At 45.7% G+C, this 15,678-nt stretch overlaps 1 protein-coding gene across 6 annotated transcripts in view; it reads left to right on the forward strand.

Moving 5' to 3' along the window:
* Nucleotides 1-9,922: 9,922 nt before the first annotated feature.
* SLC11A2 (solute carrier family 11 member 2) overlaps nucleotides 9,923-15,678 on the forward strand; it is a 71,079-nt gene continuing 65,323 nt past the window's right edge. For 4 of the 6 annotated variants that reach the window (XR_008628688.1, XR_008628686.1, XR_008628687.1 and 1 more), the window contains exon 1: nucleotides 9,923-9,989. The gene's annotated coding sequence lies outside the window, so the exon portion shown is untranslated. Of the gene's footprint in view, nucleotides 9,990-10,056; nucleotides 10,187-15,678 lie in introns of those variants that run through there. The other 2 variants (XM_055129489.1, XM_055129490.1) reach the window with 2 other exon arrangements.

Raw genomic sequence — 15,678 nt, forward strand, 5'->3', positions numbered from 1 at the left:
TGGTGCCCTTCATCCTGCCAGTAATGATGCTTGAGTGCAGAGCCAGGAGCAAGCCCTGAGTACTGCCAGGTGTTACCCCCAAACAAGCAAACAAAAAATGCAGGACTTTGCTGTTTTTCCTAAGTCTCTCTTTGAGTTCCTAGGGCAACTTCTTACATTGAGTAGGGATGAGAGTTGGGGTTGATTTTCCCTTATTATAAAGTTAGCACTGATAAGACATGCTTCTTCTCCCCAAAGGGCCTGTTAGTTAGCTGAATTGTATTACTGTGGTGTTTTTTCCACTTTTTAAAATTACAACAATAAGAATATTTTGCATCAACTAAGTATATACTCACAAGTACAAACATAATCACACACTATGAAAATCTTCAAAAAGAAATACATGTGATATTCTCTAATATGTCTTATTTTTTCTTTCTTTTATAAATTTATCTGTGGGGAGCTAGAGCGATAGTACAGTGGGCAGGGCACTAGCACACACTGAGCCAGGTTCGATCTTTAGCATCCCTCTATGGATCCCTGAACACAGAGCCAGGAATAAACCCTGAGCACTGCCAGGTGTGACCCAACCCCTCCCCCACCTCCAAATAATAAAATCTCCTTGTAGGCCATTTAGTGGTTTGAATGCATAACTCATGGTATGATGTTCTGAGTTCTATCCATAACACCACAGAAAAAAATACTCCCACTGAACTGATTTTATAATCCAATAATGAGCCTCAATTCAAAAGCACTGTAAGGGGCCCTCTGTGTAATGGAAAATAAAAAATAAAATTAGGTATCACAAATGTTATCTGTGCTAAAGATGTGCTAAATACATATCTCTAGGAGCCGTAACATAAAAACATAGCTCTTTTTTTTTCTTTTTGGGGTCACACCCAGTGATGCTCAGGGGTTACTCCTGACTTTGCACTCAGGAATTACTCCTGGCAGTGCTTGGGAGACCATATGGGATGCCAGGGGTCGAACCCGGGTTGGCCGCGTGCAAGGCAAATGCCCTACCCAGCTGTGCTATAGCTCCGGCCCCAAAAACATAGCTCTCTTGATGAAGCTTGAAATCGAGTGGCAAAAACTAGAAAATAAACTTGGATTAAAAAAAGGTGCTGCTGCAGCTGTATCACTGTATCACTGTCATCCTGTTGCTCATTGATTTGCTCAAGCGGGCACCAGTACGTCTCCATTGTGAGACTTGTTGTTACTGTTTTTGGCACATTGAATGCGCCACAGGCAGCTTGCCAAGCTCTGCTGTCTGGGTGAGATACTCTCAGTAGCTTGCCGGGCTCTCCAAGAGGGACAGAGGAATCGAACCTGGGTCAGCCTCGTGCAAGGCAAATGCCCTACCCACTGTGCTATCACAGTGCTGAAAGTTATGTATACTTTAGAATTTATTTTAGTTCACAGTACATTTTTTATTATTTATTTATAATTCTATGAGACTTGAGTCAAGATTCCAGGGGATTTTTTTTTGTCAATGAATCCAGCTGCAGCAGAACCTTTTATTAAAGATCCTATACTTCCTGCACTGAAGAACTATATATATAGGTTTCTTTTGTGGGTCAATATCTGTATTCTGTATTCTATATTCTATTTCAATGAACTAAACCTATCTGTGCTGTTGTGTTTGGGTTTGATATAGATAGCTATTACTATCTTTTTTTTTTAATTTTTTTATTGAATCACCAAGTGGAGGGTTACATAGTTCTCAGGATTATGTCAGTTATACAATACTCAAACACCCTTCCCTTCACCAGTGCCCATCTTCCATCACCAACCCCCCCAGTATATCTGCCGCCCCCTCCCACCTCCCCAGTCCCCACCCTTGTACGTGATAAGTTTCACTTCGTTTACGCTTATCTCAATTACATTCCATGTTTCAACACACAACTCACTACCATTGCTGGGGTTTCCCCCCAAAAAGAAAAAGACAATCCTATTGCCAAGGAGGCATTTGATAGTTCTCCATTGCTAAGAATATAGAGATATTAAGTCCCACTGTTTGTTACATAACTTTTCTTTTTCCCCCTTGCCCCGCACCATCGAGTTCACGCCTGTTTAGTAATCGCCACGCTGTCTGACAAAAGGAAAAAAACCCGAAGAGGATGGTTATTTCCCGTCATCAGCCGGCGTGGGGCTCTGGCTTAGTTGATAGTCTAGTAGAGTGTCTGCAAGCAGTTTCTGGAACCAAAGGTCTTGCGCTGATATCGGCTCCGGCTCGAGATACCACCAGCGTCCCGCTGGTCCATGTACATAATTTTTCCCCTTATATCCCATTCCCACGCCACCAGGTCTGTTTGCTTAATGGACATCACACTGTGTTTGACACCACGCCTCGTTTCTTCCCGAGAAAGAAGGATATTTCTTCTCAGCCGGCTTGGGGATATAGCTTAGTTCAGTCTAGAGAGATGGCTACCACTTTGATTGCCTTCAATATTTCAACAAAATACTTACTATTCTTGTTAGGATCTCCCACAAAAGTCCAACCCATTAAGAAGGAACCATTACATATTGCTGATACTAAGAATTTTGGGTTTCTGTCTAAAGTCCAGGGAAAATTCTGTCTGAAATTCTATCACTACAATCTTTTACCCTTTTATGGTGCTCATAAGATGGGAAAACCTAGAGAAATACCGGGCCCCCCGCACGGGCGGAAGTGGGAAAGCTCCCTTGTCCTCCTCAGTCATACTGGGGCTGCGGGCGCGGCGAAGTGGGAAAGCCCACATGGCTGCACTCTCTTTAAGTGTCCGATGTGGGCGGAGACCGGTACTTCCCCGCCCTCGATCTCCCGCCAGCCGCGCCTCGCATTCGGGTGCGTCTCTCCATTTTGTGCTCAGAGAAGTGGGGTGGAGGCTGTGCTGTGCTCAGGAGAGGTTGAAGGAGAGAGAGAGAGATTAAAAAAAAGAGAAACGCCGGGCCCCCGCATGGGGGACCTGGCAGAAACGCTCAAGTCACATACTGCAGGTTGCTGGCAGGCTGCTGGTGTCCAAAGCAGCTCCCTCCTCTTCCTCAGTCATACTGGGGCTTCGGGCGCGGCGAAGAGCTATTACTATCTTAAGGAAGCTTTCTCCCAGCCCCAACAAAATAACTTGTTATTTTATTCGGCTTTGTTTGGGGGTCACAACTAGCAGTTCTCAGGGCACTATAAGCAGTGCCGGGAATCAACCCCAGGCTGGCCACATGCAAGGCAATAGTCCTACTCGTTATACTATCTTTCCAGTTTCTGTAGAGTTGTTTTTTTTTTTTAAATCATGAATTAATGTCAGATCTTGTTGAAAGTTTTTTCTGCATTGATTGATATGATCATATAATTTTTATCTTTCCTTCTGTTGATGTGGTGTTTTACGCGAATTGATTTGTGTATGCTAATCCAGATTTGAATCTCTGAGATGAATTTTACTTCATTGCAGTGTGTGATCTTTTGGATATGCTGTTGTATTCACATCAATAACATTTTGTTGAGGATTTTTGCATCAGTGTTTATCATGGGAGAGCTGAACTATAACCCCATGCCGCCCGGGGAGGGGAAGGATTTTCTCTCTTAAAGCTTTCTTTCTACGGGGAAGATAGCAGTGGCAGCAGCAGCGCCCACGCGGTGTCCGCCAGCTTCTAGAACTCGCAACCCAGAGGTATGAGCTTGTAGTGACGTGGCGTGCAAGACATCATGGGATGGGGGTGTTACTGCATGCTCTCCACCCAGATGAGATCTGGAGCAGCCGTGCACGACACGGCCCCTCTGCTCCTTAAAGACTACGATCCGGGAGGCCTACTAACCCATTTTGGCACCCAGAGACTTCTTATAGAAATGCATCTAGACTTTAAACTGAGCCTAAACAACAGAAAACCAAAACCTCGCGGCCGCGACAGCTCCTATAATCTTCATTCTCAGCAATGGAAAACAAATTATCAAATGATGCCTTTTCAGCAAGTTTGATGTTAGGGGAAAATTCCAAATAATAATAGTTCTCTGTTGAAATATTGAATGCATTAAAAAAATAGAGAGAGTAAAGTGAAGATCATTAGCCACTCAGGTGCGGGTGTGGGTGTGGGAGAGGGCATATTGGGGTTCTTAGTGGGGGAACAGGTGCACTAGTGAAGGGATGGGGTTTGATCATTATATGACTGAGACTTATACCTGAAACCTTTGTAACTTTTGTCACGGTGATTCAATAAAATAAAAATTAAAAAAAAGAACAAATATGTGATGGATTAAAAAAATGTTTATCAGGGGATTTGATGTGAAAATTTTCTTTTTAGTAGAATTGCTAACTGCTTTGGATATAAGTGTAGCTTATAAAATAAGCTACATTTTGGATATAAGTGTAGAAACTGTTAGAAAGGATTACTCTTTCTTCAGTATTTGATAGTACTTGAGGAGTAATGGTATTAGCTAAAAATAGCACAAAATTTAAGAGCAGAAGATACCACATTCTGTGATAATTAGTTTTATTATAATAAATTTTAGTTAATGCTATCCATTACTAAGTGAAAACTGGGACCCTGGAAGGCAAGAGTGGAGTGTGTACGTTGGAACAAACCTTTCAGAAAGGAAATAAGAAGGCTCTTCGGGGAATCAGATTGTAAAATTTATTCCTATTTTTGGAATTCCTTAACTAAAATAGAATGTATTACACTAACACTTTTTTTTAGCTCTTTTAGTCATACTTGGTGATGCTCAGGGGTTACTCCTGGGCTTATACTCAGAAATTACTCCTAGCTGTGCTTCATATGGCCATATGGAGTGTTCTAGCGTTAACCACATGCAAGGGAAAAACTCTACCCATTGTACTATCACTCTGGCCCCATTCCTCTGACACTTTAATTTATGGTTCATTTCATATGTGTTTCCATTTTCCCCTTTTGGGGAAAATTGGAGCCAACCCAATCTTCGATTGGCAACTATCGCCCAATCTGCCTGCTGTCTGTCATCTACAAGTTGTTCACTCATGTCATCCTGAATAGAATAGGCAGAACACTAGGCGAAGGACAATCATGTGGGCAAGTCGGGTTCAGAAAAGGACTCAGCACTATCGACCATATCCACACGGTGACCAAACTCATTGAAGTTTCGAGAGAGTTCAAGATGCCACTCTGTCTAAGATTCATCACTTAAAGAAGGCCTTTGATTCTGTTGAGACTGAAGCGGTCATTGAAGCCCAAGCCAAATAGGGCGTTCAAACTCAGTACATCTAGATCCTCTGAGCTGTATTATGGATTCAGCACCAGGATCTCATCTGGTGCTGACGTAAAGAGAGGGGTTTGGCAGGGTGATACCATTTCACTGAAACTCTTCAGTGCCACCATCGAGAACATCATGCAATGACTGGAATGGGAAGGAATGGAAGTGAAGATAGACGGTCGGCAACTACACCCCCTCCACTTCGCTGATGACATCGTTCTCATAACGCCAAACATTAGTCAAGGGGCACAAATTCTGGCTGACTTCGACCGCAAGAGTGGAAATGTCGTACTGCAGCTGAATCTCAACAAAATGATGCTCATGAAAAACGAACTGGTCCCTGAAGCTCCATTTGCTCTCAATGGAACGAACATCTCCGAATGCAGCAGCTATGTGTACCTGGGTCCAGAACTCAACATGAGGAACGACTTGGCACCAGAACTGCACAGGAGGAAGAGAGCAATGTGGAACACCTTCAAGAGCGTCAAAGAAGTGGTAAGAGGACAAAGGGTCTTCGGCTCCGGGCACATCTTTTCAATTCCACCGTTCTTCCTGTGCTAATGTATGCTTCAGAGACCTGGGCTCTATGCAAACAGGATGAGAACGCTATTCGGGTATCCCAAAGAGGAATCGAAAGAGCTATGCTAGGAGTATCACATTTCACTCAAGTGAGAGAAGGAATCCAGAGTTCCGATCTCTGTCGACAATCAAGAATCAGGGACGCTGTCTCGTTTGCCAAGACATCAAAAATCAGATGGTCCGGACATGTAATGCAATTCAGAGATGACCATGGACTAGAGCTATTACCAATTGGATTCCATAGGATGTCAAAAGACCTCGTGGCCGCCCACCAATGAGATGGTCAGACTTCTTCGTTAAAATCCTGAACGAATGGTTTGAGGCTCTTCCTGTTCCTGGAGTGAGCAGATACCATTGGGCTACACTAGCACGTGATAGGAACAAATGGAGACGTTACTGGCACCTGCTCGAGCAAATCAAAGATCAATGGGAAGACAAGTGGTACAAGTGAACCCAATCTTAGGAAATTCATGTAATGTAAATAAAAAACAAGAGGCAAGATCTAGTGCTTGACTGTGCCCTCCTGGAGCAAAGAGATTTTCATCTGGGGTCTCCGCATTGTTCCTTCTGCTAAGTTTTTTGTTTTGTTTTGTTTTGTATGTTTAGTTTGCTTTTGTGCTACACCCAGTGGTGCTCAGGGCTAACTCCTGGCTCTGTATCTTGAATCACTCCAAGGGGGATTCAGAGGGCCGGAGTGATAGCACAGCGGGTAGGGCGTTTGCCTTGCACGCGGCCGACCTGGGTTCGAATCCCAGCATCCCATATGGTCCCCTGAGCACCGCCAGGGGTAATTCCTGAGTGCATGAGCCAGGACTGACCCCTGTGCATTGCTGGGTGTGACCCAAAAAGCAAAAAAAAAAAAAGGGGGGGATTCAGAGCACCATACAGGGTACCAGGGATCAGAGCTGGGTCAACACTGTGCAAGGCAAGCATCTTACCAATTGTACTATCTTTTTGGTTCCCTCGACTCTTATTTTTATTTTCCCTCATCCCCTCCCATTAGATGTTGATAATGTTGCAATGACTGAGGGTTACATATACCTGGGGCGTGGTGCCTGTACAATTTGGTGATGCTGGCTTACTTGAGCCACAACTCAGAACTCCTGGCTCTGTACTTAGGGGTCACTCTCAACATTTTCAGGGATTGAACCCAGGTCTTCTGCACGCAAAGCAAGTACTCAACCCTTTGAGCTATCTTTTCAGCCCCCATATTTGCAAAGTTTCAGCTGTGCTTATCTAGGGTCACATATCAGACATCAGATTGCAGTGTTCCCACACTCAGCTCTAGTGGCTGCTGAGTGCTGCACTACCTGAAGCTGTAGTGCTCACACACATTCTGGTTACAGTGCTCCCTGGAAGTCACTGCAGTCTTCAGACACACTTTGCCCAGGAACTTGCATATTGCCTTTCAGTTGCAGTGTTCACCTCTTTGTTACAGTTCTCACATATTCTGGCAGAGTGGCAGAAACCAAGTACAGTGTTGGGGGATCACAGATGGTAGAGCTAGCAGGATTACAGAGCAGACCTGCTAGGAGGGGGCTCCATGGAAGCACAGGCATTAAAGATGCCACCTGACAGTATACTTGCAATGTCTTCAGTAGTCTGACCCATTCTGCTACCCCCAGTATCTTTCTTTTGCATCTTTACTTCTGGGGAAGCAATTAAGCTCTTTGTCTGAGGAAACTTTATTTTTTAATTTTATTGATTCACTGTGAGATACAGTTGCAAGCTCTTATGTCTGAGTTACAATCACACAATGACCAAACACCCATCCCTCCACCAGTGCACATTTCCCACCACCAATATCGCCAGTATAGCCCCAACCTTTCTGACCCTCCCCCTGCCTCCATGGCAGATAATATTCCCCATACTCTGTCTCTACTTTTGGGCATTATGGTTTGCAATGCAGACACTGAGAGGTCATCATGTTTGGTCCTTTATCTACTTTCAGCACACATCTCCCATCTCTACTGATTTCTCCAACCATCATTTTCTTAGTGATCCCTTCTCTATTCCAGCTATCCTCTCCCCACCTACTCACGAGGCTGTCTGAGGAAAATTTTGCCCATTCTTAAAGTTCCCTCCGTCCCAAATTGAGAAATTTTGGGTCTTCCCCTGAATTTTTTGGTAGGAATTTCAGGTTTGTATTCTTTTCCTCCAGGCACTGCAACCTAGTTTGTACGTGCTTCTTTATCCACCTGTTGATCACCTATTGGACAGGCTAATAGCAGAAGTCTTCAGCTCCACCAGCCCTGACGAGACTGCCATTTCCACCCACATGCTAAGACTCCTCATAATGGCATCAGTGCTGCACGTAGCCACGAGGAAAATACTTGTAGACTGTCAGGCTTGGGGTTAATAGGTTTCAGCTCATGTCTCAGGGGAGCAGAGTCCTAGCGCACATGTCCCCTGGTACAAGTGACCTAACCAGCTACTCTTCTAAGGGGAGGGGCCTCCTGAAAGAAAGCAATTCCTTTTTCTGAACCCCTTTCATCTGTGGCACTTAGAGGCCCGCCTCCTGCTGCCGCCAAGTGGGACAGATATGAAATCTCAGAATATGGGGAACTCAATTCAACTCAATTAACTGTTCATTAGGAAATAGGAGTGGCAGATAGAAGATGCGTCCCTTCTCTTGGTAGGTCAAAGAAGAAATTTGATTATGTTAAGGGGTGTGGCTTGCCTCTTGAAATTCCCTTGCCTTTCCTGTTGCACAGTCTGCCTAAAGTGCCCTTATCTAACCGAGGGAGGTGCACTTGTCTGCATATATAGGAACAGGAGCCGGCCCTGGGAATAGCCAAACTTGTTCTGCACCATGAAGAAGCAGGCTAAGGCGGATGCAGCTCCGCAGTGTGAGCTGAGTAAGTAGCCGGCAGGTAGCCCAGGAAAGGTGCTCACTGAGCAGATGTGGAAGGGGAAAGGTGCTCACTGAGCAGATGTGGGAGGGGAAAGGTGGTCACTGAGCAGACGTGGAAGGGGACGGGATGGCTCCGATTCCTGTTTTAGTTGCAACCATGATTCCCAAAGCAAAGGATCTGTTTTGGGGGGATTTCATGGGGCCTTTCTGAAGCTCTGGGGCATGTGGTGGAGAGACTCTTAACATTAATTTGTGTATTTTCTTTTCCCTCCAGGAGAAATTCTGAGTGGAAACCAAACTGTATCAGATAACCAGTGATAGTTGGGCCATGTTTTCCCCCTTTGTCTTTCAATTAGTTTTCATCTTGTACTTTATTTGAATATTTCCTGTGCAGTTCATGCTCCTCTTCCCCCTCTCTTGACTCTTTTTACAGCTTTTCTTTTTCTAATAAAATTTTCTCCCAGAGGTTTTTCATGAAGAAAGAAGTTGAAGGATTCATGTTCATGTTTTTCTTCTCTAGGTCTACGACTTGTTCACATAAGCTTGGCAAACTTAACTTTTGGTGTTGTTGATCTGACTATAACTTCCAATGTTATGTTGTAAACAAATTAATGAGAGTAAAAGCGGTGAAAAGGTTGGCAAGCTTTAAAGATGCAAGCGGTAGTGGGTCTACCAATGATTTAGTAATTCCTAACGACGTTGTAGAAAATGAGGAGGCGTTTCAGACCATTTCTGAGGCACTGGACACCTGGCAGTCACTCTTAGAGAAAGACACGGAATGGGGGGTGCAGTGGCATTTCAGGAGGGCAGCTGGACTGGACTGGAGGAGGAAGCCAAGCAGCTGGTAGTAGGGAAGGAAACAACGCGTTCCCGAGTTGGGAAGTCGTAGGCATCAGATGTGGCGGAACAGGCTGCACGAGCTGAGATTTCGGGGCTCCTCCCCGGCACGATACTCTGAAGGTGGTTCTGGGGGCAGGAGGAAACGCTCTCGCCAGGTGTCTGTAATTATAGGGTGAAACCGTACCACAACCCCAGGAAGAAAAGTTTGATTGCCACGGGGTTGTCGAGAGGTAGCGGAGACGTGTGACCTCTCCTGGGGCTGTCGCGGGGTGGGCGCTCCGGAACCCACCCGGCGGGTCTAACAGCTCCGGCACCAGCAGCCGGAGGCAGCCGCGGGGCTCCCGCGGCGCTTTCCGGGCTTCCAGCCGCCTACCCCGGGTGGGCGGAGCCTCGCTCGGCCCTGGGGAGCAGCACCAATAGAAACGAGCGGCTGCGGGCCTATCGGCCAATCGCCGGGCGCGTAGGGGGCCGGCCGGTTGGCGCTAGCCCCAGGGCCATGGAGACGCGGGCGCGGGGGCGAGCTGTCAGGGGGTTGCGGAGCCGGTAAGGCGAGGAGCGCGCGGGGTCAGGGGTCACGCGCGTCGGGCTAACCCGAGCTGGCAGGGGCGGACGCGGCGCGGCTCGAGAGCCACGGGGGGCCCCAGTGTGGGGCGCGCGTGTTGCGGTGCGGGACTGAGAGGCGCCGTGCGGGAAGGAAAGGCCCGAAATCCCGAGCGCGGGGTTCCGCGGGCTGCGTAGGAGTGCGTCGGGGCCGGCTGGGGGGCGGGGACCGGCCGTCAGGGGTCGTGGGGGGTCGTGGGGGGGCTCCCTCCCGCCCCCCGCCGCGGGCCTAGGAGAAATGGCCGAACGCGTGCTGGACTGGATGCCGAGCCCGGCGCCGTGGCCTGGGTGCGCGGAGCCGCTTCCCGCCGCTACGGAGGAGGCCGGTGGGGACAGGGCAGGGGCCCGGGGACCCCGACGCCCCCTCCCGTCACCCGGCGTTTTTCTGCCGTGCCGGGGCGGCCCTCGCGCGGAGGGCCTGGGCGGCCGCGCGGCGCTGCAGCGCTGCACGCCGGGGCTGTCGGTGCGCGCCGGCCTCCGAGGAGGCCCCCGAGTGGCACCGAGTGGCCAGTGGAGGATGCTCTCCGCCCGTGGGGCCCCGTGCAAGGTGTCGCCCCGTTTGATCCCCCCTGTCCCTTCGGCTTCCCAAGTCCTCAAGCTCCCAGTCTTGGTTCCAAGACGGTCCTAGGGGAGCAGCTGCGGGCGCTGGGCCGGAGTTTCCTGCGCGGAATCCCGAGCGGGCAGCCACTGTCCCCTGCTTTCGAGAAGCCTCCTGACGCTAAGGACGGTGATTTCGCTCGAAAGTGGAAAACAACAGCTTAGAGGAGCGGCCGGCAGAGACAGGCGTCCAGAACCTTGCCTGGCCATCGTTTTAGCGAAGATGGGTGGAACCAGCCGGCCGTATTGTTTACCTTGAGCCTCTGGGTTCTGGTGCCAACCCCGTTTGCAAAACTAAACGGCTGTGTGAGCCTTTGGGCAAGTTGCTTAGCCTCTTTGTTCTTTCGTTGTCTCTTAAAGGCGGGTTGTTAGGATCGAATACATAGGGTTGTTGGTGTGAATTGCACATGTAGCAAAGTGCTCATATTAGTTCCTGGCCTGTTGGACTTTAGTACCCCTTTGTGCCTTTCCCCAGAAAGGTTCTGGCGAGAAGAATTCTCACCTCATTGCTTATTCATAGCTCCGAGTCCTGCCTGCCAGTGGCCAGTGAATCCCCAGGGCAGTGCGCGCCTCCGTCCTAGCCCTTCACGGAGGGTGTCCTGTAAAAATGACTCGTGACTGGAGCGGTTTTGGTGTGTGTTTATTCTTATCTTAGGAAAACTGCCACGTACCTAAGTCTGTCTGTCTCAACGGTGTTGGGTAAATGAAACCTGAGAAGTGTTCGGCTGTTTGGGTTTTTTGTTGGATAACATTTTATTTAGCCTTAGCCTCGGCACAGTTTATTTTGGATCCAATATCCAAAAGGCCAGGATTGTAGCCTGCTCGCTTTGCCGTGTTTCCGGAATGACCTCGGGACTCGGGATGGGGAATTTTCTGAGCAGTCTGGCAGCATTTCATAGTAATGAAAGGACAGTCTTGGTAGGAATCTAAGCCCCTTTGCCTTATGCAAATCCTTGTGGCCCGGGGCCTTACTCCACGAAACAACTGAGTACCATTAGTTCTGTTTGGACTAAGTACTGTTGGTTCAGTTAAGTACCATTAGTTCGATAAAGTTGGAGACTGGTGTCTGTACATCTTTTTTGTTTGATTCTAGTGCTAAGCCCTGGGTGTGCGCTTTCGAATCAAAGACGTTTTTGTTTTCTACCACTTCACCAGGCACAGATGAATAAGCATCTCCTGACAGATTATGTTCTTTCCATGAGCTTAAAAATTCTTCTGGAAGACTTTAATCATATGGAAAACTTTTTGCTTTCCTTCCCTGTCCTTCCAGTGAAGTTATTTCTTTACTCCTAACATTATTGGGAACAAATCATGAAATGAGAAACTTGAACTTAGAAAAAAGTGGGAAAAAAAAAGATTCTCACTGCCCTAGTGTCTTTGGGAAACTTCCTTGTTGCTTGGAAGAGAAGAGGGAGTGACATGTTTAAAAAGATGGTTGAGGCATATTTGCCCTAATATTGTCATGTTTGCCATCTTAAACCTCTGAGATTGGAGTACAGTATTTTGAAAGGTAGGCAGGGAGCATTTAAATTTGCAGAACATAAGGAATTAAAAGACCAAGACTCCTGTCTCATATAATCTTTCTATTCAATTAACAAACATATTGATTAGCATTTATTGACTGCTACAGCCACCAAGACCTCGTGTCTCCAGGTTAACATGGAGAAAAAAGAAAAATATATTTTTTACTTTATTTTAGTGAAATCAGATCAAAATATTTCAGTTTTCCAGGGTTGTTAGGGTTAGATTAATGTCCAATTCCTTTTTCCAATTTCATTTGAAGTCAGAATAACTTATACTTTCAAAGCTTCAGTGCCAGAGATTCCAGTTATGCCATAATTGATTATCAGTCTAACCTAATTGATTCTTAGTCTTATCTTCGTGCTTATTGCTAGTGGGTCATCTTTTATAAATTATATTTGTTTTGTTTTAGTCTTAGCACTAATAATCAGTTTTCTGTTAAAACTTCAGTGTAATTAGAGGATAGGAATACAAGTTAATTATTAAAAAGTCAACAGGTTCCAAAGAGCAAAAGGAGGCGTATAAGAGACTAGGGAGTCTTTTAGATGTGCTTTCTTTACATATATCTTTGTTTTAAGAAAAAAACCACTGAGAGATATATGTACTTAAAATTAAGGACTGTGGTATCCTGGCCATATCAGTCATTGAAATAAATTTATTAAATGTAATCATTTAATGATAATATTTCTTTGTGATTACTAGAGAAAGTACTTTTAAAACTTTGAGGGCAAAACATGTTTTCTGCCGTTAAAGGTGGGTGTATGCTGCCTTAATGCCTTTCTTTCTTATTAAAAGGTTGTATATCATAAAGCTTAGAGTTGTGTTTCAGGCTTGATGTGTCAGCCCTTGAGGCCTGGTTAGTGCCTGAAAGGGAAGCTCAGGGCTGCCAACTGCTGCTGAGAAGGAAGTCAGAGGAAGGGCCCCCAGGGAGAGGGAAGAACAAAGACCCAGCTCTGGTCATGGGATTTCAGTAACTCTGACATATGAGCCCCCTAGTAGGTTGGGAGCTGGTGAAGCTGAGAGCTCTGAGCACAGAAAAGAAGAACTCTCCTGAGCTGCTATCAGCCCCTCCTCACGCTGAAGTCTGGTCGATGACTGATACTTTTGCCTGAAAGATGGATACGGCCTGGCCACATTTCTCCCCAGTGTTATCATTTTTTGACATTCGGGCAGCCAAGTTCATTATCAGCTGTACTCTTCTACCCATATCTTACTCCGTCTACTCTGTCTCTCTTCTTGCTGCTAACATTGCTTTTTCTCTTTATCTTTTTTCTTTTTTAGACAGTCTCAATGTCAGGTTTTTCTTTCCACATTGTACCAGATTCTGCCCTGATGAGAAAGGGCACGGCTGATGCTGAGTTGAAATTGTGGTTTTCCAGTAGACTAAGCACTCTTCAATTTGTGCTTATTGTCTGTGGCCTTCGCAGTTAGTGAAGCCTAGAAAGGTTAAGCCAATACCTCGGTGACTGTGGTGCCAGATGAGTGAGACATTCGCAGGCAGAGGCCCTGGTAGCTGTTAACCCACACAGGACAGTAGCAGCAGTGTTTGTGCTTTCTGAACAGGACATGTTGGCGGTGCTCGCTGCTGAAGACATTCTAGTATTACCCTTGTAAGCAAAAAGATTGGAACTTTGAGACCTTTCTCTTAATCGGTTTTGGGGTCATACTTAGTGGCTTCCTGGGGGCTACCCCCAGCTCAGTGGTAGGACACTTCTGGAGGTGCTGGTCTGTGGAGAGCTGTACAGTATTGGGGAACAAAACCATGGCACTCACAACTTGCACTCTAGCCCTTTGAGCTATCTCCCCAGCCCCTTAGATCTTTTTCTTGACGTCTGTAGTCACATCCTTTGTTTTGATCCTCTGCAAGTTAATGTAATCAGTCTTCAACCTGTCTTTTCTTTTTCTTATTTTATATCAAATTTATAATATTAAGATAAATTTGTCCAAATTTTTTAAATTCCGGATTTCATGTCCTAAAGAATCACTTAGAAAATAACCTGGGGGCTGGAGGAATAGCACAGTGGGTAGGGTGTTTGCCTTGCACGCGGGCGACCCGGGTTCGATTCCCAGCTATGGTCCCCTGAGCACTGCCAGGAGTAATTCCTGAGTGCAGAGCCAGGAGTAACCCCTGTGCATTGCCAGGTGTGACCCAAAAAGCAATATATATATATATATATATATATATATATATATATATACATACACGCATATATAAAAGAAAATAACCTGGATTTCTTTTTTTTTTTAATATTGTTTCCTTTCACTTTCATTGGAGGCAGATTGATTTTTGGGAGCAGTTAGATGCTATTATCCATGAAAAGACTCAGAAAATGGTGGTTCTTCATTAACTTGGAAGTGATAAGCTCCTTTTTAAAGGGAGTTAGTTATCTTATTCAAATGCACAGGTTTCAGAAGCACTAGCTCTGTTCTTGTTTTCTTTGGTGGGGGTTGGGGGAATGGGTGTTGGGGCCATACCTTGGCTCTTACTTTGGCTCTGAGCTCAGAGATCATTCCTGATGTTGCTCAAGGGACCAAATGCAGTGCCAGGAATTGAACTGAGGTCCGTGGGGTCAGCCCATGCAAGGCAAGGAAATTTCTTTAACTTCTGTAGAATCTCTGAGGCCCAGCACTATAAGCAACTTGAATATTTCAGAGAATTTTGATGACTCCCAGTCACACGTTCATGACCATGTTATACAACATAAGTCTTGGACTAAAAGTGATAATTTAGTAGGACAAGTACTTCAATTTTTTTTTTTTTTAATACTCAGGAGTTATTCCTGGCTCTGTACTCAGGAATTACTCCTAGACCATTTGGGTCCAGAGGACCATATAGGATGCCAGGTATTGAAACTGGGTAGGCTGTGTGCAAGGCAAACACCCTACCCACTCTACTATCTCTTTGGCCCCAAGTTCTGATATAGACCCTTGGAAAGAGAATTTTAGGAGGATCATGGAATTTTTAAATTTTCTTTAGGGAAAATGGTGTTTTTAGAATCACAGGTCTAGTGTTTCTTGTTTCTCTGAAACACCCAGGTATCACTTTTTAAGGTCTTGATTTGTGTAATTAGCAGTTTCCACTTTGTCACCAGCATGTTACTGACTTTGAACACCATATCTAAACTATTTTTTTCACATTTTCTTACTTAGTTGTTTATATCCAAACACTTCTGGTGGCTTTTGTGAAAGTTCTATTCCTATGTAGTGCTGCCTTTGATTTGTTTGAGATGGGAAGGGAAGAACAAGGCGGCTGGGATTAAAGCACTATATAAATAAAATTCCTCCCTGCACCCTTCTATTCATTTTAGGGAGAACTTTGCAATATTGACAACAGTCATTTAAAATCAGTAAAATGTCTTCAATGCTTCATTCTCCGAAGGGGAATTTTACTTTTAAAAACTTATCTTAAATTTAAACTTTATTTTTTTTTTAAACCTATGGGGTGGTGCTCAGAGCCTATTACTGTCTCTTTGTAATCTCTTTGAGATTAATGACAGGAGTTAGGGGGCCATAG

Source organism: Sorex araneus, chromosome 2 (assembly GCF_027595985.1).
Source record: "Sorex araneus isolate mSorAra2 chromosome 2, mSorAra2.pri, whole genome shotgun sequence".
Classification (NCBI taxonomy): Eukaryota; Metazoa; Chordata; class Mammalia; order Eulipotyphla; family Soricidae; genus Sorex; species Sorex araneus.